Source organism: Mus pahari, chromosome 2 (assembly GCF_900095145.1).
Source record: "Mus pahari chromosome 2, PAHARI_EIJ_v1.1, whole genome shotgun sequence".
Lineage (NCBI taxonomy): Eukaryota > Metazoa > Chordata > Mammalia > Rodentia > Muridae > Mus > Mus pahari.
The window spans coordinates 151113014-151138685 of NC_034591.1; the positions used below are offsets into that span (position 1 = coordinate 151113014).

Here is a 25672-nt window from a genome sequence, read left to right on the forward strand (position 1 = left end):
GGGGAGGGGAGGGGAACAGATGAGGGAGGAAAGGAGGGGGGAGGATAGAGAGGGGGAGAGGAATAGAGGAACTGGGAGGTAGGGAAGGGAAGAAGAGAGAGCTGTGGAGGGGTGGAAAGGAAGAGAGCGGAGAAGCAAGAGAATCCCATCCTTCGCGACCCTGATAACTCTCTCCTCTCTCCTCATGATGATCTTCAAAATGATGGGACCACAAACACTCTGCTCTATTCTCTGATATCCCCCAGTCCCCGAGCAGGAAGGGAAATGCAGAAACCCAGAGAGGCTACTTTCTGACTACAAATCAATTTTTTTACACAATCACTGTAGTCTAGAATGACTGTGTCTGTCGTGGAAGTTACCCGCTACATATGGCTGTTGAAGTTTAAGTTAACCCGAGTCCTCCAGGCTTGCTAGTCCCCCATGGCCAATGACTATTACATTGGGCAGCAAAGATAATTGGATACTTCTAACATGGCAGAAACTCTCTTGGACAGTGCTGGTTTCCAGATTATTCCAACAAGTTCCAGTTGCACCTTAGATTAAGACTAAAATAGAGTGCTTTCAATAAAGAGAAGCGAGCACTAATTAGGATTAATTTCAGGCCATCTTCACTAATAATGGTCTAATAATGGCACTCTCTCCTTAAACACTGTCATTGATCTAGACAGGTGAGCCCTAAAGCCTTGCCTAACAAAGTAGGAAGAGGCAGCCAGAGACAGTAAGGGAAGCAGGATCCCTGAATTTACAAGGGATGAGTCCAAACATCAGCACAATCCAGGCGCCCAGAAGCAAGTCACCTGATCGCCTCTCCCTCCGTTGCGTAACGGAATCAGAACATCCACCCCATAAATCAAGCAGCACGCTTCACGTGGCTGTTTGTGGCAGTGTCCTAAGCAAGGGCTAGGCATTGCCTTCCCAGGTCAGAGCGCACGGAGTGCGCAGACTCTCAGGCTCACCCCTCCTCTACTTTACCCTTAAGTAGGGGCTCCCTCAGCAGGCAGCCAGGATTGGCTCTGCGTTCTCTTGTCTCAGCTCTGCTCCTGCTGGCCACCCCTTCAGCAGAGTCGCCTTGTTTGGCAGCCTTAGATTGGTTCCCTCCTTCTGTTCTTTTCTCCCACCACCAACACCACTACAAAGACTCATGAAATCCGCCATGGGTCCTTCCTTAGCTTTGATAAGGAAAGGGAGCAACTACATGGACGTCGTTCATTGTAGTTCTGCTCTATTCAGAACACCTTATTTGTAATTTTCTTTAAGAGAGAGGTGGAGTAGTGGCAAAAAAAAAAAAAAAAAAAAAAAAGTGGAGAGGAAATAAAATGATAAAATGTACGCTCTTGGAGACGGTTTTTTAAGAAACTCCTTAGGGAGCTGGGGATGCAGGTTAAGGGCAGAGTGCTTGGCTAGCCTGTGTGATGTCCTGCATCTAATGTCCAGCGCTACGAATAAATAAATAATAGACTTGGAGATTCTTCCGATACATCTGGAAGAGTAGCAGAATAAATGGAGTCTAACAAATACTGGAATCCAGATGTGACCCTGGAGACTAAGTTGAGTCTGGTTCGTTGTTCGGGACACTTTCCCAGGGGAGTTGAGTCCCGTTCTGAAAGATGTAATGGTGTGGTCTGACAAACAGGAGGGGAGGAAGAAATGATAGCACTTCAAAGTGAAAAGGCAGGGGAAGGACAAATTCAGACAGGTGCATGCTGGGAAACGATGGCTGGTGGGGTAACGCAGAGGCAGGTAGCTGCTGGGGTGAAGCCCAGGTGCAAGCATGGTCAGGCCGTGAGGGCTCTGTGGGGAATTTCCCTTTCCTAATAATCAGTAATGGAGAGCCACTGTGGATTCTTGAGCAGAGGAAAACAGTGTTTAAGGGAGACAATTCCGGCAGCTGTGTGGAGGATGGAGCGAGGCCTGTGGGGAAGCCAGCGAGGGCCCTGAACTAAGCAGGGAACCATAGAAATGGAAATGAGAATCAGAGGAGGCCTTTCTCAGAAAGAACTGGCAAAGACTGGTGTGGACTGGAAGTAGGGGCTGCTGGAGAGGGAGCCAGTGGGGATGGGTGCCAGGTCAGTGTGCCTTTGAAAACAATGGAACCTGGGGGTCTCCTGGCCATTGAGAGAGGGAAGGGAGGAGAAAGCTGAGGGTTTTCTCTCCTTTACTATTTCCAATACAAGGATAACATGCCAGGGGAGATTTTTCTATAAACCACACTGGAGGCATAATCACATGCTGGAAATGCAGATTTCAGAACCATCAAAATCAGTGTAACTGAAACCATGTGAGAAAATGAGCCCTCTAAAGAACGGAGGGCCAAGCAATGGGAAGTGGGAACTAGATGATGCTTTGAGAAAACAATGCCGGTGGAGAGCAGGAGGGACTGCTGGCTTGCTCAACTGGACTGTAGCCTTTTGGGGCTGCTTAGCTCTTTGCTGCAGGGTACTGCCCTGGGCAGAGGGGAATGTATCTCCAGCTTTTACCCACTGGATGACAGTTCTCTCCCTCTCTCCCAATCGTGACAACCAAAAATATTTTTCCAAATACTGTCAAATGGACCCCAGCTAAAAGCTACTGATGGAGAACTGAGAACAGCATCCATTTGTACCAGGATCTGTGTGTGTGTGTGGGGGGGGGGGGGCTTCAGATGTGTTCATTTATTTAATTCTCCAAACAACATGCTGAAGCAGCTGTAACTGCTATTATTCCCCATTATTCCCAAATTAGGAAACCAAGACTCAGAGGTTAAGTAGGAGCTTTTCCAAAGTTCCAAATACCAGGAGCTGGCAGTGGCAGGCAGTGTGTCTACAGGGCCCCTGGTTTGGTTTTGATTGGTTGGGTCTTGTTTGCTTGTTTGTCTGTTTTTCAAAACAAAAAACTTTAATGTCTTATCATTAAAAGTAGGGATCATATGCAAACACCCTGTGGAGACAGACTCATTAGAGCCCTCTGGGGCTGAGTAGAGAGTGTTGAATGGATGTTTGAGATCCCAGAAACATCAGGCTCGAGGAACTGGGACACTGGGACAGGACAACTTGTCTGGGAGCATGGACTCTGGAAAGAATGACAGGGCTGAAGAAAGAAAGTGCATTTTGGGTTGCAGCAAGTAAGACTTTCCAGTCACCATGTTGAAAACAGCCCAGGGGTGGAAAGATGAGATTTTATAGTGATCAGCTGGCGGGAAGCAGTTGGAGTGGCAACTAACAGGTAAGAGAAAGAATAAGGCACACAGATGCTCTGAGAGTTGATGGTCCACGGACTAGACAAAGGTACAGGGTACGCCAAAGCAAAGGTGTGTCACTCATAGTGGTATCTGAGAAGAAGAAGAACTCCAGAGTGGCTAGGTGAACTCATTCTTAGAACTTCCTTTCTCTGCCTTTCATAATATGATGACAAAATAGAGGAGGGGGAAAAGACAGGATTATAAAGAGTTCGATCCATAATAGAGAAACTGAATTGGAGCATGAGAAAAAGAAGTACAGCGAGGGGCGTGTGTTGGTTTGAACATGCTTGGCCCATTAAGTGGCACTATTAGGAGGTGTGGCCTTGTTGGAGTGGGCGTGGTCTTGTTGGAGGAAGTGTGTCACTGTGGGGGTGGTTAATTAGACCCTCCTCCTAACCACATGGGAGCCAATCTTCTCTTAGCTGTCTTCATATGAAGATGTAGAACTCTCAGCTCCTCCTGCACCATGGCTTCCTGGATACTGCCATGTTCCCACCTTGATGATAATGGACTGAAGCTCTGAACCCATAAGCCAGCACCAATTAAATGTTGTCCTTATAAGAGTTGCCTTGGTCATGGCGTCTGTTCACAGCATTAAAACCCTAAGACAGGGTGGAAAGAAACAAATAGTATCCACACTCTGGAGAAAGAAGTATCTAAGATGTCGCCTGGTGAGGTCAAATGTCATTAACCCACCCGAAGCAAAGAAAGTGAAGCGTGCTATCACAAGGCGGGAAATGAGTTCGTACGGGAGGGGATGAGAGAATTTTAGGATGGCTCCTGGCTGGAAAGCTGTAAGGAAGGGCACGCCAATGCAGAGAGAAGACACTTCTGTGCCAGCAAGGGGCCGCTGTGCAAAAGAATTGTGAAAGAACTCGTGAACTCAAAATATTGAAAATCTTTGAGATGAAAAAAACAGAATAAAGAACAATGCTGTTGACCATTTTATCTGAATAACCAAATAAACACCCATTCTATTAAGATCAGACAAAGTTCCTTCCCTCTGGGCACGCTGGGCCATCCACTTAGGATGAAAAATCTAAGAACAGTTATTTCCACAGCGTGAGGAGTTCTGTGCATAAAATTACAGCACTAAGAGCATTTATTTAATCAATCCACAAAATCTTCAAGAAGCAGGAGTCTAGTGGAATGGAGCCCAAGTGTGGCCGGGAGTTACAGGAAAGCAGAGAGTGCCCTCCTCCTCCTCCTCCTCCTCCTCCTCCTCCTCTTCCTCTGTCACAGACATGGCAGGCACAGGCACAGCAAGGATGCATGATTTGTCTACACCAGACAAGGAGCACTGGAGGCAGGCAAAGAAGGTCCACAGAGTCATTCTCAAGCCTGGCTGCATGTTTGAACCACCTTGGCAGCACACTTGCTAGCATTGTGGAGATCAGAATCCCACTTTAATGAGCATTCTGTAAAGTTTTCCCATATCCTGCAAACAAAGAGCATCTGGTTTCTATCTTACACTTACATGTGCGTGCGTGCGCGTACACACACACATGCCTAGAGCTGGCTCTTTCAAATAGAACTACAGGGAACAAGACTTCATTTAAGCTTTATCCTCCAGCTGCATCTGGGCTGTAGCCCAAAGGCGTGAAGGAAGCATGCAGATAGTAGCAGACCGGGTCTCTTCTTGACTCCATACCCTCCTCTCTTCCACCCCTGATTCCAATAGGAAAGGGAGATCTGGAGTCAGTGCCTTAAACACCTGTTCTCCAGTAGAAAGAGAAAGGTTGAAGGGTTCTACTAGGAGCAATGTTTTCCCCAGCCTCTGGTTATTAAACTCAGATTGTAGCTAACTACTGTCATTTTGTGTAGAATAAGCCCTGAATTGCTTATGTTCCTAGTAGGTACAAATAAACTAAAACAAAGCATTTATTCAAAAATTGATTTAATACATGCCATTTGAATACCATTCCTAATTCTTTTCTAAAATGTCCATTCACCACCATTTACAGGCAGCAGTAAGACAAAGGGGCTTACACATCGTAGATATCAGCGCTGAGGAGGACTGGACTGTCCCAGTGAGTGTAACACCCAAGCAAGCCCAGGAGGGGCTGGCAGCAGGCAGGCTGGCTGACCTCCACAAAGAGGTCGCAAAAGCTCCCTGGAGTCCAGACTGAACTTCCCAGGGTGGCAGAGCAGCTGTCGCATTCTGATTCTCCCCCAGAAGTGTGCCAATGCTGCCTCTGACTTGTCCTCTAATGGAGGACTGAGCAGTGGGGATGCAGCACGGCCCCTCCCTGGAGAACACAGCTGGCCAGGCGGTCTATCCACTTGGGTCTCCTCCAGATGTCTAGGAAGAAGACATTCACTGACAGCGCACACACCCTCCACCTTTTTTTTTTTTTTTTTTTTTTTTTTTTGTTTTTTTTTTTTTTTTTTTCTCTCCCTAGCTCTTACTGTTTCCCTTTCCCTGATCTTTTCCACCTCACCACAAAATAAATAAAATAAAATAAATATAAAGGTGAAGGAGCAAGACAACCTAATATCCTAAANTGGGGATGCAGCACGGCCCCTCCCTGGAGAACACAGCTGGCCAGGCGGTCTATCCACTTGGGTCTCCTCCAGATGTCTAGGAAGAAGACATTCACGTAGAGCAGACACACCCTCCACCTTCTTTTTTTTTTCTTTTTTTTTTTTTTTTTTTTTTTGCCTCTCCCTTGCTCTTATTGTTTCCCTTTCCCTGATCTTTTCCACCTCACCACAAAATAAATAAAATAAAATAAATATAAAGGTGAAGGAGCAAGACAACCTAATATCCTAAACATATCCTCTCTCCCTCTCTGTTACCCCCTCGCCCCCTTCTTCCTTCTCCCCCTCCCTCCCTCTCCCTGTTTCTGCTCTTTCTACCTCTTTTTCCTTATTCTGCCAATCTCTGGTAATTCAAGACACCAAGGCTCTGATTCTCTCTGCACAGATCCCCTGATTCCCAGACACGCCCAGTGTCACCTGAGACAATGGAGATCTGTGGCTTTAGGGTCTCCATCATAAGCATGACACACATTTACACGGAGAAAGGGTTGTTACTTCTTTATCTTGCCCTGCTGAGAATCCAGCAGCATTGATCATGGAAGGTGAACAAGGGGGCAACAGAGATAAGTTCCGGGTGCTTGGCCTCCCTGACCTTAGCCAACCTTCCCCTAACCTGTTTGGGCTAGAAGCCAAAGAATCAGGTGCCTTACCCAATGTCACTCACAGGCAAAATGACAGACTCTTGGATCTCATTGATGTTAAATCCCTGTCCCTGACTCCTAAGGATGCTAGGAGTGGTACAGTACCCGTCTTACCCTCCAGACCCCAGCTTCTAAAGTTACAGGGTTGCCTTGGTGTAAGAGCCGCAGCAGTCCCAGCCTGGAAACCCTGAGAACATGGGACAGAAGTGTCCAAGGAAGGCACAGCCGGCCCCAGCAGAAGAGAGGCATATCTCCCACTGTGAGAAGGCATATGGAGTTTGTGGAAGGGAGGGAAAGACTATCAGAAATCTTAAAACCCCTCTCTGTAGGGTCCCAAAGGGAAGTGAATCTTCATCTGTGACAAGAATTTGATCTCAAGGCCTCAGGCAAGAAACACTAAGTCTGTTAGGATGCATAGTGACACCCAGAAGAGCATAAATAAAGCCAATTTTCTGTGTATTGCCATATTACCTGAACCACATTAGCCCCACTAAGGATTCCTCATCCCCTCCTCTGTGTAGCTCTGCTGGCTCACCCTCATCCTTCCATTTATTCCAGTGTGGAGACACCTTCCATTCTACCTCCTTCTCTAGATACTTCTCCCTGAGTCTCAGTCATGGCCCATCAGCTCTAGAAAGATCATCATTAAGCCGGACGACCCTGTCCTAACGAAGACACCACTGTACGCATTCCATACAGCCACCAGGCTTTTTGCTTCTACAAGAACAAGGTCCCAAGGAAAACTATCCCTGAGATCTCCACTTTTTAAAACCATACAGTTAGCTGCAAAGCCACCAGGTGAGCTCTGGGCGCATGGTTCACAAGCACACTTCACAGGCTGGCATTAAGGAGGAACCTCAAGGGTTCCAAATCCCTTAACATTTCAACTGGAGGAATCTCTGAGCCTGGTGGGAAAATGGCTTTTTCTGGGAAAAATGATCCAGAACATTCATTTTAGGCACAGCTGATTAACCAAGATATGACTTGGAGGTAGGGGTAGAAGTGAGGGGTGCCAAAGTCAGAGTGGGATGGAGTCTGAAGGTGATGGGGTGGCCCATACAGGTGCCATGGCTGGGCAGCTGACTAACAGAGTACCTTCCCCTTTTCTGGGGAGGGGTGCAGCACAGTACTTCAGAGGCCCCACCCTTGCTGAGAATGTTAGGAGAAGTTGGACTCCAATCCACCACCCCACCAGCTCAGGACAAGAACGAATCTATTAGGAGGTGTGTTATCAGTCACAGCATTACCCCCCGCCTGTGTAGGAGTTAGCTGGGGAAGCCGGACCTAACCGCACTTATTTTCCCTTAACTGCATAGATCAGCTTCCTGCAGTTTTCTGCCAAGCCCGTCCTCCGTGCAGAGCCATGGATTCATCAGGATCTGTCTTTTAGAAAGCTGTTTAGATGGCCACCATGCCCTAGACACTTCAAGGTGTTGGTAACTGACAGTTTAGCTCCATAGATTCTCAACCAGCCATTTATGCTAATAACTCTGTAGTTTCTAGTCACCACTCTTTTTAGAAAGAGGACAAGCCAAGCTAGCCTTTGGATATATTTCTCTGACCTAGCCATAGTCTCCAATGATGTCCATTGGCCCCAGCCATGACCATTTCTTTCTTAAGATATTTTAGCTTCTATCATTAAGACCTGAGGCTGTTTATTATTGTCTTAGTAATGTACGTTTTAAAATTCTCTAATGTTAAATCATTTTTTTGTTCCCTAGTTCACAGTAAAATTCAAATTATAGACACACACACACACACACACACACACACACCAGCATTACTGTGTATCTGCAACTAGTACTCAATTACATTGCTTTTTAATTTTTGTTACATTTTATTTATTTAATTGGTCAGAAGACAACCTGTACATTTGTTAGCTCTTTTGTTCTGCCTTATACATCCTAAGGATTAAACTCAACACACCAGGCTTAGCAGCAAGTTTATTTACCCCCAGAGCCATCTTGCCAGCCCTCAGAAATTAACAATGTATTTCCTGCCTTAGCTCTGTGGAGACAGGATTTACTATTTTGCCTTTATTTAGTTGTTACCATAAAATATCTTGATCATCTTTTCTGAATATGAAAATAATAGAAATTTTGTTAGGATAAGGAAAAAAGATAAAGAGGTAAAATAATAATTATCTAGTTCCTGCCAGGCACTGATGGTGCACGCCTTTAATCCCAGCATTTGGGAGGCAGAGGCAGGTGGATTTCTGAGTTTGAGGCCAGCCTGGTCTACAGAGTGAGTTCCAGAAGAGCCAGGGCTACACAGAGAAACCCTGTCTTGAAAAACAAAAACAAAATAAATAAATAAATAATTATTATTATTAACTAGTTCCTAAACCTCTATGTCTTTTCAATTTTCATTCACATTCAACACAAATTAATAGAAATTCTAAAAATGCATGTCCTTTTGGGTTGATTGGTGTTGAATGCAGGGGCTCACGCATGCTTGCACATGGAGATCAGAGGACAACCTGCTGGACTCAGCTCTCTCCTTCCACCATGTGGGTCCTGAGGTTCGAACTCGGATCATCAGGTTTGGCAGCAAGTACCTTTATCTGTCGAGCTACCTCACGAGCCCCACCCTTGTATCTTTCACATGGAATGTTAACCTCATCTTTGCAGGCCTTTACCATTTCTGACTATGACCACCATAGTCAGATGGAATGATATCGCTTTTCTTTTGACAGTAAATTCCTTGTTCACCTGAGATGGACATCACCAAGCATGCTACTCTAAACTAGCGGCAGGGTTGGGCAGAGCAGAGGGAGTCTAGGCCCGAGATTCAGAAAAGCTGAGAATGAATTCCAGGCCTCCCCACCTCCTCCTTGGCTCCTTGCTTTCATAAACATGACTTCATCCTTTGGTTTCCTCATCCGTTAACATCCAGGATTCCTTGCAAAGAAAAGCTATGTCCAGAGAAAGAAATCCACACGGAAGCCTCCACAAGCTACAGAACTTACAGAAAGATAGAAGTGGGGGCTACTGCTCTAGCCAGCGTGCTCTGTCTTTTGTTAAAGTCATTCTTAGAAAAGCTTTCCTTTCTGGCACTTTGTTTTTAGCCTTCTTTACAGTTATTCATTTTATTCAACTCTAGATCAGTTCATAATTAATTTTCCCAGGGTTTACTTAAACCTTTAAATCTTAAACTAATGAGTCTCTATTTGAGGCTATCTTCTGCATTTTTCTGTACTAAGAATGTGTCCTCCAAAATAAGAATTATAATTATAATAATTATTTTTAAAATGTCACCTTACTGTCATATTTTATTTTTCCAGGTATAACTTGATGAAACTCTCAGAAAAGCCAACACTAGATTAGACCAGGAAGTCTATGGGATATAGTAGCAACTACAGTCTCCATCTATAAGACATTAAACATCACTCCTCCAGCACCCAAACTGGCTCCGATTAGAGTAGATACCAGATGAGGAACAGGGGTGGCCATGGTAACTAGGACTCTTGGGAAACTTTCAACAAGGTCTGCTCAAAGTGAAATAAGAGAAGCCATTGACTAGCCAGAACGATGGACAAATAATGGAGTAGCACAGGGAAGTGAGGATGCTGTCCTCGGCTGTCTGGCAGTCTGCATCCTCGGGTCTTGCTCTCATCCTCTGCTTTCTGAATGTTCAATAAGAAAGGATAGTGGAGATGGGAGCTATGAATGTCAGCAGTCCAAGGGGACAGCTGGAACCTGGGCAGCAGGAGCCACGGCGTGCTCACCCTCCGTTCATCTCTGTGACAGCTGCATCCGTCGCATCTCTAGACAACTATCCTGGGTGTGTTCTCTGGCTGCTGAGCATACGGGGAGCAGACAGTCCTCAAACACCCAAACAAATCCTGACCGTAATCATTAAAACCCACAGTGCATCTCCTTTCCCTATTCCACTGTCCTCATTATATAGAGTTTAGCACACACTATGCCCCTCCTAAGTCTGTGACTACAATTCGCCCATAAACATTTACTACAAAGATATAGAGAAAAGAGCTTAAGAGGGTAGCTCTGGCCTGACTCCCGAACCCCAAGCCTGGCTCTGCCACTTATGCTAAGCAGGTTGTGAACTTCTCCATGGTTACATATCTGTAAGGTACATATAGGATACTCATTTCACATCCCTCCTCGGGTGGTTAGAAGGGCTACATTAGGTGACTCCTGAAGCCCCCACAACACAGCAGCGACACCAGTCAATGTGCACGGTGCCAGCACTGAATTGGGCACACACACACAGGGGCGCAGTCTGGATGCTGTTTCTACCCTTCAGAAATTGACAGGCATGGGATGCAGATACACAAAGGGCTTGGTGATTCAGCTTATGGGGGGACAGGAAGACCTGGAGCAGAAGGTCCTGAAGGAAGATCATAAAGGTGGGTTAGGCACAGGTGAGATGGGAGAACACTGTATACAGAGTGACAAGCCTATGTGGATGCCTTTGAGACTATCCTTCTTGGCTTCTGTCACCATTTCCATCCCCGCTCTTCCTGAGTCATGTAAAGATGAAAGATGAGCCTGGAAAAAAATAGTTCCACACACAAAGCTGGGAAGATTGATCTTGCTCTCCTGTCTGACAAGCATTCGTCTAGTTTTCTAGATAAATACTGTGAAAGAAAACCTGAGAAGGAGACACAGACCAGAGATAAAGACTCTCGGGTCACAGTGCCTGGGTGTTGTTGCTCTATGGTCAGAATGTCGGTTTCTTTGCCACCGTTGTCTGTCTTCCCCATTAAATGTGTTCCATTCTCTCATCCCCCAGGAGTAGATGTAACACGTGGAAGGCCCCAGAATGTATCAAAAGCCCAGAGCAGGACAGGCTCCTTAATAATGATATACTGCGTGTGTAGATATTGAGCCTACACTTGAGAGGATTTTTTTACATTTTTCTCATTTGATCTGCAGTACAACTTCGTGCCCTAAAGATATCATTTTACGGACACAGAATGAAGTTCCGTGAGGTTGCAAAGCTTGCCAGAATCACACAGGCCAGCTTAGGGGGACCCAGAGGGACCTGGTCTCAATAATCATATTGACACTTGTGGCAGAACCCAACATGGAGTGATTCTCCCAGCTGTCATTCTCCACTCAAAGTAGAAATTTAACAGGGGCTTTAGAATAAAAGAGATACATGAATCTAGGTGATCTTTAACAAGTCTGTGCAGGGAGTGGGCAGGAGGACCAACTACTCCATCCTAGAGAAACTAGAGTCTACAAGTCCAGGATGTAGTAAATGTACAGAACAGAAGGACACTGAGCAAATCCTCCCAGCCCATGTCCCTAGATGAAAGCAGTGTGCTTGTCTCTCAGGCACAGGGACCTGAGTTCAAGCCCCCAACACCCACAGAAAACCTGTAATCACAATGGTAGTTGGGGAAAAGACAGGAGGTCCCTGGAGCTTTCGAGGTAGCCAGTCCAGCTGAGTCAGCGGACGATAGCTTAGTGAGAGGCCCCGTCCTAAAAATAAGATGAAGAACCTCTATGACGATCTGACCTTTACAGGCATGTGTACACATGAACACATACACATACCACACATGCACACACACAGACACACACATACACACACCACACACACACACACACACACATGCATTCACACAGACACCCACACAGGCACATATGCACACACACACACACACGCTTACACACACACTCACAAACACACAGTCTATTATGCTAATAAGTCCACATAATCCTGTATCCTTTATTACACAGCAGAAGTTCCCTATAATTAAAAGTGCCAAGGGTTAGTCACACTCAGAAGACGTAATTTGGGAATCTGGCTGCGGCTTACAGTTGTGTGTCCTCCAGCTCTCTAATCCTCACCCTGTTAGTCTAAGAAACAGAAATAATAACATCGGCCTTAGAGAGAGGATTAAATGAGATAACCCAGGTCAACATAACTCATAACATCACTGGCACACCATGAGTCTTTCCAAGCAACTCAAAGCCCCCGTCTCCGCAGGAAGCTGTCTCAAGAGAAGACAAGGAAAGACCTTGTGTGTGACTGTCATATTTGGGCAGACAGCTATAATTCTTAGCATTTTTAAATCTACCATTGCTGGTAGAATAAAACATCCTACCATTTCTGGCTACCTATTTCCAGAACCTTCCCAGTCCTGCGATCTAATGGCTCTCCCAGGTGCATCAACACAAGCTTCCTCAGCAACACGGATTCCTTGCAATGGCCACTGAGAGACTACTGTGAAGCTAGGTGCCAGCCTTCATCCCGAAATCACAGACTCCCTGGAAGCAGGTGAAGGGTGAAAGCGGAGGCTGGAAGATTGGATGACAGAGATCTCAGACAGCCTGAGGTTGAAAAAACTGAGAGTGGCATGGGACAGACAGTACTGGAAACCCCTGATGGAAGAGGTCTGTGCCCAACAAACTCCCCATTAGAGGAGTGGGACAAGCAGAAAGGCATTCTGGGAACAAGCAGCCTAGCAGGGCTTATTTCCACAGAGGGAGACAAAGCAAGGCTTCATGGGGGAGACTCCCTGGGAGGTGGACCTGGAAGAAGGATCTAACGACCACCACGGTTAAAGAGAGTTGTCATATCGGTTGCACGATGTGGACTCCAGCCCAGTGAAGCGGGGTCCTGGGGTGGGGTGCATTTTCATTCCCGCTGCCTAAGCTGTATCTAATAAGCATGATTGTGTGCTCTCAGACTCAGCTGATCCCACCCAAGGCAGCTAGATGTGCTTAGCCAACAAAGAAGCAGAGACATAACGCCTTCTTCATCTATCACACTGTTCCTTTGCCATCTTTGCCAACACCTTCCAACTGCTGGCCATGCACTGATATCCCTGACCTGGGGACTAAGGACACGCAGTGACACCAAACATGAATAAGGGGCGGGGATGACAAATCCACAAGAAACAAAGTTAATTTCACTTCTCCCCGGATCAGTTCTAAATGTTCCTTGCTTTAAATACCCGAAAGGTCCACACAGTCCAGAGGATCTCGAAAGCCTGTGCATCTGGATTTGGTCAGGGTAGAGTTTTTCTGAACCCTGTCTCAGGAAAAGCCAGGATCTAGACTGGGACAGAATCTGCAAAGGGCTAACATCTTCCCTATTTCCCCCAGAAAGTCAGAAACAACCCCGGGGTCTGAGCCATCCACTTTGGCCCCCACAGAACTCAGGGGAAGGAGGCCTGAGCCACATGAGAGCCATTCCCAGGGCTAGTGCTACAATGTCTCCAAGTTCAGAATGTTCTGCACACAAAAGGCCACCCATCAGGTATTCTGAAATTCAGATCTTTGGCTGTTTCTCCCCTAAATATTTAGTGCACACTGAACACCACTAGCATCCCAGCCATCCCTCCCACATCCCCATCCCCATCTACATCCCCAGTGGCTATTAGCAGATGTCCAAAAGAGAACAATGGTTTGTCTTTGAAAAGAAAACAGACCCATAAATCTGGATTCTGTTCTTGCCATTGTACATTTAGGTTCACATTTATTTTAAAACGGGGAAGGGAGGAAGCTGAGAAGGAAGGATGCGAGAAAACTATTAGCCCAGCCAGCCTAATAATCGGTGACTAAAGTTACAGTCAGGAAGAGCGACATCTTAATGCCTCCTACCCTCTGCCTTCCCTCCATGCCTTTAATATTCCACTCTGGGCACAGAGAGGGAGGGCAAGGGGCCTAGTGAATTCCAACTGCTCCGGGATAATTGCACCATTCAGGGCCCTTGCCAGTCAATCAGGGGCTGCTTATCCAGCCCCATTTATTAATAGTTTTCCTGCATTTACAGTGTACAAAGGAGTGAAATGGGGCGCTCTCTCTCTCTCTCTCTCTCTCTCTCTCTCTCTCTCTCTCTCTCTCTCTCTGAAACAAGAAATGGGGCACCCTCAATACCGACTAAGTGGAACAGAGCATGCTGGCAGATAGTGGAGGCTGCTCGCCCTACTTCACAGCCACACCTGTCCTGGGGTGTCAGGGAAAGTCTTCATCTTAAGCTTTGTAACATGAAACACCAGGCCCATGTCAACATTGGGAGAGCTCGGGCCTGGGGTCAACAGCGCGCTGAGTTTAATGCAACCAAGGTCTCAAACTCTGTGTACACTCCTTGCATTGAATCCCCTCACACCCCTGGCTCACAACAGGGTCTCGCTATACAATCAAATTGCCAGATTGTGTCATAATCAGGGCTAACACTTGCCTTGTCAACCAGCTAGTGGAAGAGTCTCGAATATGGCCACACATAGCCTAGTAAACATGCATACCTTTAATTCAGCACTTAGGAGGCAGGGCTATAATAAGTTTGAGGCCAGTGTGGGCTAGACAATGAGTTTGTGACCATCCTGGGTTACATAGTGAGAGTTCATATAAAATAAAATGAAATAAAATAAAATAAGGTAAAATTAGACTCCCCTAAGGGACTTTTAAAATGGTCACTGTTGGAATTCTTCCTGAGATTGTTTGTGTGTGTTGTGTGTGTGTGTGTGTGTATGACTGTGTATTTTGTGTGTGTATATATGTGTGTATTCCTGAGTATGTCCATGTGTGAGTGTGTGTTCCTGTATGTGTGGGTGTGTATAGACTGTAGGCATTCTGAGAGGTGAAGGACAGCAGGCACAACTGTTCTTCGGGGGAGGGTTCTTCAATGGCCTTCACCTGGCAGGCTGGACAGACTTCGAGTGAGCACCAGGACTCCATGGGTCTGCATTTCCCCAGGGCTGGGATTGCATGTATGTGGTGCTAAATCCAACTTCAGTTCTCTTCCTTGTGTTCTGGGGCTGGAACTCAGGCTCTCACGTTTTCCTGGCTGTGCCATCTCCTCAGTCCCTTCCTGGGAGTTTTCTTCGAATGGTTTAGGGCTGCATGATGGTGATCCAATGAGCAAGATTCTTTTTCAGTTGTTCGGCTTCTGAAATTTGTTTTCATTTCAGCTCTGCTGAGGAACGGAGGCTAACGAAGGCTAAGGAAGGATGTAAGGTTGTATCACCTCCGTTACTGGGTGAGATGTCTGAGACCCAGAGTTTTACACATAGTCATGACACAAGGAGCACCACAGACACAAATATAAGTTTCTCCCCCAAGACCACCCGCTCCATCATCTGCTGGATAGTGAGACTGAACCCTACAAAGACTCCTGACTTACAAAGGGGGCGCCCTCTGCTCCGAAGATCTGTGCCACAGTGAGTGCCCATCACTGGCTAACTCAAGGTTTATCCTTTCCAAGTATAGCATGAATTTAAGATTCATTGTACAGACCCACTGTTCACACACACACACACACACACACACACACACACACACACCCTGCTTGTGATTGTCAGCATTGTGTGTGTTGTTCATCTCTGGCCCAGACATGCACAAACACACACACAGACATACACAGACACACACACACACACACACACAGACATACACACATACATAGACACACACATATACACACATACACACACACACATACAAATCAAGGCTACACTGGATCTAAATTGTATAATCTTTTAATGTATCTCACATTTGATGTGTTTGGTGATTCAGGTCACTGTTCGGAGTAAGTCACTGTACCTGCAGTATGTTTGGTGTTGGTGAGGAAGTAGCGTGTGTGTGTGTGTGTGTGTGTGTGTGTGTGTGTGTGTTCTGATCTCTAACCCAGATGCTGTAATGTATGTGAGCGGATCATGGCATAATAAAGGGGGAGCCTTACTTTAGAAAGCCTGGTCACTTTCACAGAGGCAAGGGAGCTGTGGGAGGGAGGATTAAAGACGCCATGTAAACCCTAGAAATGGTTCTTCCCCATTTTGCTAATAATACAATGCATTTAAACAACAGTATTTCACTAAGTCCCATGACTCAAAAGGAACAAAATCTCCTCATTTCCTAAGATAATCTACCCAGTTAAAGTGCTGGGAGAGTCTAGAAAACGAGGAATGAGAACTTGAAACTTGGTGTTGAAAAAACAGAATGATGAATCTGCAGTCCTAGTGGGCCAGTGATCAGAGACTACTTGGGGGAGAATGAACAGGGGGTGGGAGGAGGAGGCCAGAGTAGGAGAGTATGTGGAGACACACTGGCCTAACCACTCTGTCCTTCGGAGCTTTCCTTTCTCTTAAGCATCCATCCCCAAGGAGGGACAAGGCCAATCACTTCTCTCTCCTTTCTGATCTGCTATTCCTCAGGTCCAGCCCACCCTCTGCTCTACCCCATCCTCAACTAACCAGAGAAAGAACAGCCTTATTGCTCTGTTCCTATTCCCCGCCCCTCCAGTCACCTTAGAACACATGACCTTTAAGTCAAGATATTTATTCACCCCTGTATCTTCATTCCCACCATACTCTTTATGTGAAATGGACCTTAAAAGTGTCTCCAGGATGAAATCTAGTCCTGGTGGCACTTGCCTCGAAAAGGAAGTGTATTTAATGAGTGGGAGACATACATAGGACATGCATCTTGGTGCTGAAGTGCTTGCTTACCTTACCTAGCATACACAAGGTCCTAGGTTGAATCCACACTACTGCAAAAATTAAAATTAAAAGAAATCTTCAGATCAAGCTTAATAATAAGCTTTTCCTAATAAAATTAATAAATTTCACCATATACAGAGAGACGGGGAGAGTGGGAAATGGGGACTAGAAATAGATGAAATACAACTTGTGAAGAATCCATTCAAATTCATCTTTCCTTAAGCACCCGTGTTACAGCTTAACCAAAAGGTGACCGAGATGTCACCCATCATCCCTACATCCGGGCAACCCTCAAAGTAAAAATGTCTACAACATCAGGCCACTCCAATAAGGCAACTGAAATGCGTCATGGAGTGCCTGAGAATAATGGGCACCTCTGTTCTCCTCGCCCCTCTGTGCTGCTAAAGAAAGATGCTAGTGGATGAATGGTGCGGCACTCTACCTCACTACTCGAGAAACACATGGGGCCCGGCTGGTCCTTCATTCCAAGTAGCCTGGCCTGGGCTGGGATCCAGCTCTTTCCTTGGACACGAATCAGCTAACAGCTGTCCCTTTCTTTGTAATGGCCATCAATAAATTTAGTTGCAATCCAGTGGTCTAAAATGAAAAGTACATCATTTGCTCATTCTAGACGCAAGTCTAACAAACTGGGTGAGGATTCATTAACTGTAGACTCGCCAAAGCAGAAATTAGAGAGCCTCAGACCTCCCTCTACCCTGGTCCTTTGTGATCAGAGTCTCAGAGCTAGACAACCAGCACAGTCCTATGCTGGTCCTCAGGGATGCAAGACAAGGAGGATGGGTGCCTACAGCAGCTTGACTATGCCGATGCATCCTCATGCAATGACTTGTCCCTCCTTGCCTCCAAAACTCCTGTGTGTTCTTCAAGAAAGAATTCAACCACCAACTCCTTCCACGAATCCCTCCAAACCTCTCCCCCCACCATCTTGCCTTGAAAGGTCTTACACAAGTGAAGGGTTCTTCACCCTGCATCCTGGAAGACCTCCGGGATATAGCTTATCTGCTACTGGAATATGAAGAGCCAATTCTTTTTAATAGCCTGATTAATATTGCCTTTTTATCAAGTATTTATTGAATAATTGAACAGAGCAAAAAGTGTACAGATAAATTAAATAAGGCGATAGCTGTGCGCATGAGAAAAGACAAATGGGTGCTAATAAGAAATAAACTAAGAAGCAGGAGAAAGTGAGAAGACAACTCATTATAAGAAAGCCCGGAAATAAGAAGGTATAGAGGAAACCAAAAAAGGTGTACTTGAGTAGAAGAATTATAAACAAAAAAAAGTAGAATAAATAGGTAAAATTAAACATTTTTTTTTCTGATTAGAAAAAAATAATCAAAGCAAAGATGCTGTGGATGCCACAAAATTTAATGAAGAGATTCAGCGTTAACTATGATGGTGTTCAGATGTATAGAGGGTGTGGACCTGAACCTGGTCATATAAGAGCTCTGATACGATAAACTTGAATATCAGGTCTCACCAAAGACCTATCAAATCAGGATGTGCATCTTAATAACACCCCCCTGTGACTTCTGTATGCAATAAAGTTTGAGAAGGAATGATGTAGATATGCAAAGTGCACAGACAATCGCCAGCTCTCACTACCACCAATGGTGGATAGCAGAAAACGTCAGCACTAAGGAGCTAACCTTGAGACAATCACTTCCCCAGATCTCAGCTTCTTCATCTATGAGGACAGAGTAGCTGCCTACCGAGAGTTTCAAGTTCTAGATTACATCTCCCAGCAGACTGTTACCTCATTCTATACCACCAGGTAAAATAAATAAATAAATAACAAAAAGCACCTCTGACTGATAAACACTGTGCATCCTGTCCCGGCTCATTCTCCCAGGGTTATCCCGTATCTATCAGATGCCTGTCTCTGCGTTGAGTACAAATGATTCCAAGATGAATACACATCTCTCCCTGCCCTTGAGGAGCTCGTGAGCTTCTGAGTGAAGGAAGAAGGCCACGTAAATAAGAGAAAGCAAGGGGGTCTTAGAACTTCAAATACATGCTAGTAAAACACAGAGAGGGCAGACAACCACACTGCTGGGAGCAATAAGGAAGAACTGTTACCAGGGCACAACAAAATCATTTGAGATTTTCCCTGCCAACCTCAGCTGACAGGGCTAGAGAGGGACAGGATGGAAATAAGGTACCGGAACACCAAACAAAGCAAAGTAGGGCCCTAAGCACACCTCTCTGGTCTACACATCCTGAGAAGTTGACCCACCCAGTGAATTGGGCTAACAGTCATAGACGGCTAACATGATTAACATCGCCACTGCATCTAGACCTCAGAAACCAGAGACCTACCTCCTCTGAGTTCTGTGTGCTCCCTCTACTGACTATACTCAGTTCTTCCCATCTTCAGCCTCCTGGAAGACAATACCAATTCAACCACTAATCTCTCCCTGGAGGTTTCTTCTATCATTACAAAGAAGAGAGGCACTTTAATAAATGTAAACAATTCATTACACCAGCAACTCTTTTGATCTATATTTGTTTACATAGGAACAGTGCAGTAGTACCCAATCTAGTACAGGGTCACAGAGACTAAAAACAGGGTTCACTGAAAGGAAGCAATGTCTAGGATTCTTAAGGACTGTAAAATGGCAAGGAGAAAGAAGGCAATCTTAACTTTGGCAGCCCCTATTCTTGAACCCCATCAAGATACCAGAGATGAGCTGGGAGGTCATTTGCTATCATCTCTGTTCAAGAAGCAGGTCCATCATTTGGAACACCTGCATCCAATCTCCACAATGGTCAGGTCATCCCTGGATTCCCGTCTCTTCTGGGGCTCTAGATGTTGATTTGAGGTCATGGTTTCTTCATGTCCAACTTCCTTTCCCCCACTTCCTTCTGTGTTTCATAGCCCCCAAGTATTCACTAAACGTTTGCAGTAGCTGGCCAATACTGGTGAAGGTGTTACCTTCATTAGATCCTTGAAGAAGAAACCCTGCCCTTGGGTTTACCACAGCCATAAAGGAGATGAAAAACACACCTCAAAGCTTATGATGGGCCGCAGGATCCACTCAGTCCTGATTCTCCCCCACCAAACACCAGTCACTCACTACACCAGCCAACTTTTATCCCCGTGTCTCTCTCAAAGGTAGCCATTGCCCCTCCCCATGCAAGCCTACCTAGAAGTTGAAGGTCTGAGAAAATGGCTGAGTTCTAAAGTCATTCCTTGGGAGACAGAAGCACAGAGATGAGATCCCTTGCTGTTCACCCTCCCTCCAGAGGAAGTCGCTCTTCTTAATCAGTCCAAAAAAAAAAAAAAAAAAACCACCTGGGATGCAAAGTGGTGACAAAAGGAACCTCCTCCCCCCCCCCCATCCTCTCCTTACTGCCATTCTCCTTACTTATACTCTCTGCCTACATCCACCCCGACAAAGATCACACACCATCAGTAGCTGAACAAGAATCTGCATGTGGGCAGGCTTCCTAGAGCTGGAACCAACAAGAGAGATTAATTAGACAATTCTCTGGCATGCTCTGCTTCTGTCCCTGCCCACTAGCCCCCTGGCATGTCACCCCCTCCCCAGGTCCACCCTACAGTGGTATACCTGGAGCACAGGAATCGAGCCACATGTGGTTCCCCTTAAAGCCACATCCTTAACCCTGCTTTCCTGGAAAGTCATAGTTTCCTATTGATGGTTCCTTAATTAGGGGCCACAGAGGTTCTTTCATTGCTGTCGAATTCGTTCTTCACCCCATCAGTCCCACAACTCCCCATGTTGCCCATGCCACAAGGGTAAGAGCAAAAAGCAAGGAGCTGAAGGGGAACCCATTCAGTGATGAGAAGCAAAGAGAGCCACAACAACACACCCAGGAAGGCCCAGAATGCCACTGAGTCAAGAGTCATGGGCACTGATCACAATGACAGGTCACAACAGAGTCTCCAAAATGGCTTGGAATACCAAAAAGCTGCAGGCCACCTGTGGCAGTGCCTCCTTAACACCTGACAAGTCTTTCCCAACTGGATCACCTCTCTTTTCTCTCTAGCTTTCTCAACCCCTTTGACTTCTCTTCCTCTGTATTCTACTCTTTAACCTCTTCTCCTTTGTCCAGTCCTTGGGCCAACCAATGACAGCTTAGCACTTGAGTGCATCTTACTGGCATGCAGGGTTGAGACCCTGCCCAAAACCTCCCTATTGATTTTATCACCAAAGAACATTGATTTTATCACCAAGGTCCTACTCAGTTGCAGAACACTATCACAGGCAACTGTGATGCCACAGTAGCCACATGCCCTGTGGATAGCCACCTCTCCTCCTCGTCGTCCACCCGTGCATACGAACTCTTTGCACATTGAGCTGGCATCCTCGCCCATTCCTCTGTTCTATTTTGAAGTGAAATGAAAAGCTCTTCCTCCTACTTGAAGGAGGAGGAGAAGTCAGGGAGCCAGCTCAGGTGGCTCTAAGGTGAACACACACCAGATAACCTCAGCTATTTGTAGATGTGGTGAGAACATGGTTCAAATTGGGATCCCAACCTCACTCTCATTACACCATGGTTACAGATTAAGGCTTCAGCAATGAGAGCTTAAAGAATGAGGCCTAGGGGAGAGGAACAGGGGATTTGGATGGATCCATATCCATCCTTACTGAACAATAAAGAACTATCGCCCACTGTCATTCTGAGTGACTGGCAAGGACCTTCTACTACCTCCCCTACAACACTTTAGGATTTTTAGGTTGTTCCAAAAGGACGATTATTTTGTAAATGACTTGGGTCGAGGGGAAGGGAGCATCTGGGAAAGGGCTATTGGCTGCTCATGGCTCTCCTACATATTTTTGAAGACCCTTTCCCAACCTCACTCCTGCATGAGAACATCTTCGGGGTTTCGAGGGTGTATAGACAGTGTAGAAAGGAGATGAGCAACTGGGGCCCCATCTTGGCCCTGGAGCCAGAGATGCTATGATTTTCTCAGGAGTTGCCTTGGCTTGCCTGAGTGGCTAGCAGAAGAACTGTTAGCTAAGACTTTTCTGTTCCTGTTGCTACTTCCCCTTTCAAACGCTGTCCAAGATACTGGGCATATTTCACATATTCTTATATTTATATATATTTTACTATAGGTTATATATATATATTTCTTCACAGGTTATATATATATTTTTCACATATATAAAATTTCAAATGCTGAAATGAATGGAAGGATAAAAGAAATTAAAATATCAATTCTATTTTTGAGGGTACAAGATGAACACATGGAAGCAGCACATCTCTTTGTTTAACACAAAGGCTCACATGTCGAATTCTGCACCCCTGCCACATGCACGGCGTTTTAGAAGTCTGCAAGATAGCCATTTTGCAAGAGTGTGGAAGTAACAGTTTGCTTGGAGGATGTGCGGGTATAAATAGATGTGTGGACAGAAGGAGAAATTTACAGCTCAAAAAAAATAATAGCACACGGGGAAAAGATACAAATGAAAAGCAGCATATTGACAGACTCCCTTCTTTTTAAGCTTAAGGTTGAAGACTCCAGCCTGCAGCATCCAGGTGTTCTGAGACCAGTCAGTCCCTACCTGCACCTGCACCTCTGCAATAGCCCTCCTGGGATCTACGGGCCCAGTTTCAACCCTTTCTTTAGACACCAAGTGGGTTCCAGGGCAATAGCCACAATAATCCCCATCAATATTTTTCTGTTTCTATATATATATTTATTTATTTATTTATTTTTGCAGAGCATAGAAAGGATGCCTAAAAGGAAAGAGAGGAGATAGGGAAACAGAAAGGAAGATGGCAAGGAACAAGTCTCAGCTTGGAGAAAAAAAAAAAAAAAAAAAAATATATATATATATATATATATATATATATATATATATATACCCATCAAAATATAACATTAGCTCTGTGTAAATCAAATGCTGTTTAAGTCGGGGAAGCACACAGGTCCCCTGGCTGCCTGTGTCTGCATATAGACATACACCCCTTCCAGCCTCCAACCTCTTCTGTGCCTGCATACAACGACCCCCACCACCTTCCCGGAAAAACAAAACCTGTTAGATGGCAGAAGCATTGGAGGTCCCCTTTGTCACAGTAGCCTTTTCCCCCCAAACAGCATTATTTTGAGATCATGTTATTTTTTTTATCTCCCAGAAAAAAAATATCATCTGAGAGACTGGAAAAAAAAAAAAAGCAGATTTAAAACAAGAAATCCCCACCCCAGGTGAGGAAAAAGAATAAAATAGAATGTGCCCTACCTTGGTTTGTAGAAGCCAAAGCTCTAGGCGGACAGATTAAGGGAGAGCGCATGTTGGGAATATCCAGAGACCTCTTCTTGCTTGCATATCCACATAAGAAAGACGGAGGATAAAGGAACGGAAGAACATTTAAAATCCAGTGGAGTGTGAATTTGGTTTTAATCTTGTGTCTTGAAGAGATGTAAATTCAAAGAAAAAATGTAATGTAAAAGGGAATCTCAGGGTGTGGAGAGCGGCTCACAATGCAGAATCCAGAGTCATTACTCCATGTGCATGTGAGGTTAGTAGCCCGAATATATAGATTTAAGGAGTCTCCGGCAATTACGGGTTGGGTTCTTTTTTCTTTTTTCTTTTCTTTTTCTTTTTAATTTTTTGGAGCTTTAGTAGAGGAGTCTCTGTGTGGAGAAGCTGGGGGCAGGCTCTGTCCCTCCGTGGAGCGTGGTCATTCCCAAAGCGTCCCCTTCCTAAGGGGAAAAAAAGAGGAGGTCAGGGTTTGATTCGAGTGTCCCCCGGAGGGTTAGCAAAATGCATGCCGGAAAAAAAGATATATATATATCTATCTATATATCAAGTCGTTATAAGAAAAGGGGGAGGAAACCCTGCATTTCCCACGGAGTACACACGAGAGGAATTGAAAACAGCTGGCACCAATCTATAAATAATTCCGAAAAGGTCTGCCTATGCCGTTCCTGGGACAGGCATGGATGAAAGGTGAGAAAAGCCAACCTGAATGGAAGAGAGGGAAGAGGGAAGTGGGAAGCAAGGAGGAAGGCAGGGAGAGGAGGCTCCACACAGCAGTTCACACTCACACACACGCGCGCGCGCGCACGCACGCACACCATCCCCACTTAACTCGCCAGCGAGTGCGGCCCCCAGCCCCATCTGCAATGCTGCTGACACGTCTGGCTCGCTCTCCTCATCTCCTCCAGCAGCGGAGCCTCCTCCCACCCCGGGCTCGTGCTCAATGGGTTCTGATTGTGCACCGGCCGCACACTGGGCATTTCTTGGATGGGGCACACTGACACGCGCGTACACACGCCCCCGACGCGCACGCGCCCCCGCGCGCACTCACACTCACCCCCGCGCACACTCACGCCGCCGGCGCGCTGATGTGCAGCGCACCGGGCTGCACCTGCAGCTAGAGGATTGGACTGGAGGGTCGCAGCGCGTGGCTCCCGCCGCGGGCACCTGCCCAGCCTCTCCCCTAGAAGGGATTAACCACCTCAGAAAGACCAAAGGCAGTCCTGTCCCCTTCCCCCTCCCCAAAAATATCCTTTTGTTTAAAAGGAAAAATTAAAAACCATCCAAAATAGCAAGTGCCCGGTGCTGCTGGATTGGAAAGCTGTACCCAATACCAGGTTGGTTAGCAGTGCCAAGGCTTCGAGCCTTTATCTGCCTGATTTTCCCAAACCCTCAAAATTGAGACTCCAAAGCGAGCATTTACGTACCGGTTCTGAGCACCTCCGCGGTGGCAGACTCCGGAGAGGGGTGGCGGGTGTCGAGGGTTTGAGAGGTTTCCTTCCCTGCAAAACAGGATAGATGGATCAGTCTCCCTGGTTGGGAAGTTCACTACGACTCTTTGCAGAGCAGAAGGAAATGTATTCGGATGCCAGCTCCGCTGGATGCCGGGGATGGAAAGGCAGCTTGACCGGAGAGGCGCTTCTCCATAGAGCCAAGCCCGGAGATTTCCTAGAGGTGAAGGAACCCAAGGAAGTGGTGCTGGAAAGGGGGTGGGGGAGGACCTTCCTTTCTCAAAAGGGGGGGGGGAGTGGAGAGGCAGGAGAGCCCAGATTCCAGTTGGTGGTGATGGGAGCCGGGGGAGGGGAAGCGGGCGGGGGCAAGTCAAGCGTTCGGCAGCAGGAGAGGACGAGCAGGGGAGGAGGGGGAGAGTAAGAAAAATGGGTATTAATCACCGGCGACGCGGGGAGGGCGGGGACATCAAAGGTCCTGGTCTTGATTTGGGTCTCACACCCAGGAACGTGCCACTCAAGCGCGCGCTCGCGCGCGCACACCACACACACACACACACACACACACACACACACACACACACACACCCTACCTCTCACACTCCGGTTCAGGAGGAGAAACCCAAGAGGCAGGGTGTGTGTGCACGCGCGTCTTCTTGCTCTTCACCCCCCCACCCCTCCCCACCCCCAAGCCCCACCATCACCCCCTCACTCCCACTGCTAAGACTCTTGGCTGAGGCTGCTTCTCACGTCATGAGCTGGGGGAAGTGGGGTAGCCAGGGGGTGGGAAAAGCTTAACCCGAGGCCGTGGTGCCTCCTCCTGGCAGCAAGAAGGAATAGCAGCGAGATGGGGCGGCTCAGGGGTGAGGGGAGCGAGACAGTGGCCACCGTGGACCACCGTGGCGCAGGGCTGTGCACCTCAACCCGAAGGCCACGCTGCAGACTGACACTGAAACTCCTCCCCTGGTTCCATTCAGCAGTCTCTGCTTGGTACCTGCTTTCCGGGTGCAGAGCACAACTTGAAGACAGGATTCTTGCCTTCAGGGAGCTTAAGATCTGTCTTCAGTGTAGGAAATTGACAGTTAAACAATAGGGAAACAGGTAACTGTAATTAAAAGGCTGAATTGTACAGCAGAGTGTGTGTGTGTGTGTGT

The 25672-nt window shown here is 46.5% G+C and overlaps 1 protein-coding gene across 3 annotated transcripts in view; it reads right to left on the minus strand.

The window, feature by feature from the left end:
* Grin2b (glutamate ionotropic receptor NMDA type subunit 2B) overlaps nt 1-25196 on the minus strand; it is a 436141-nt gene extending 410945 nt beyond the window's left edge. Inside the window, exons 1-3 of one of the 3 annotated variants that reach the window (XM_029535630.1) lie at nt 25112-25196; nt 24498-24572; nt 23050-23513 (exon numbers count right to left, since the gene is read on the minus strand). The gene's annotated coding sequence lies outside the window, so the exon portion shown is untranslated. Of the gene's footprint in view, nt 1-23049; nt 23514-23775; nt 23815-24497; nt 24573-24962; nt 25054-25111 lie in introns of those variants that run through there. The other 2 variants (XM_029535631.1, XM_029535632.1) reach the window with 2 other exon arrangements.
* Nucleotides 25197-25672: the final 476 nt, after the last annotated feature.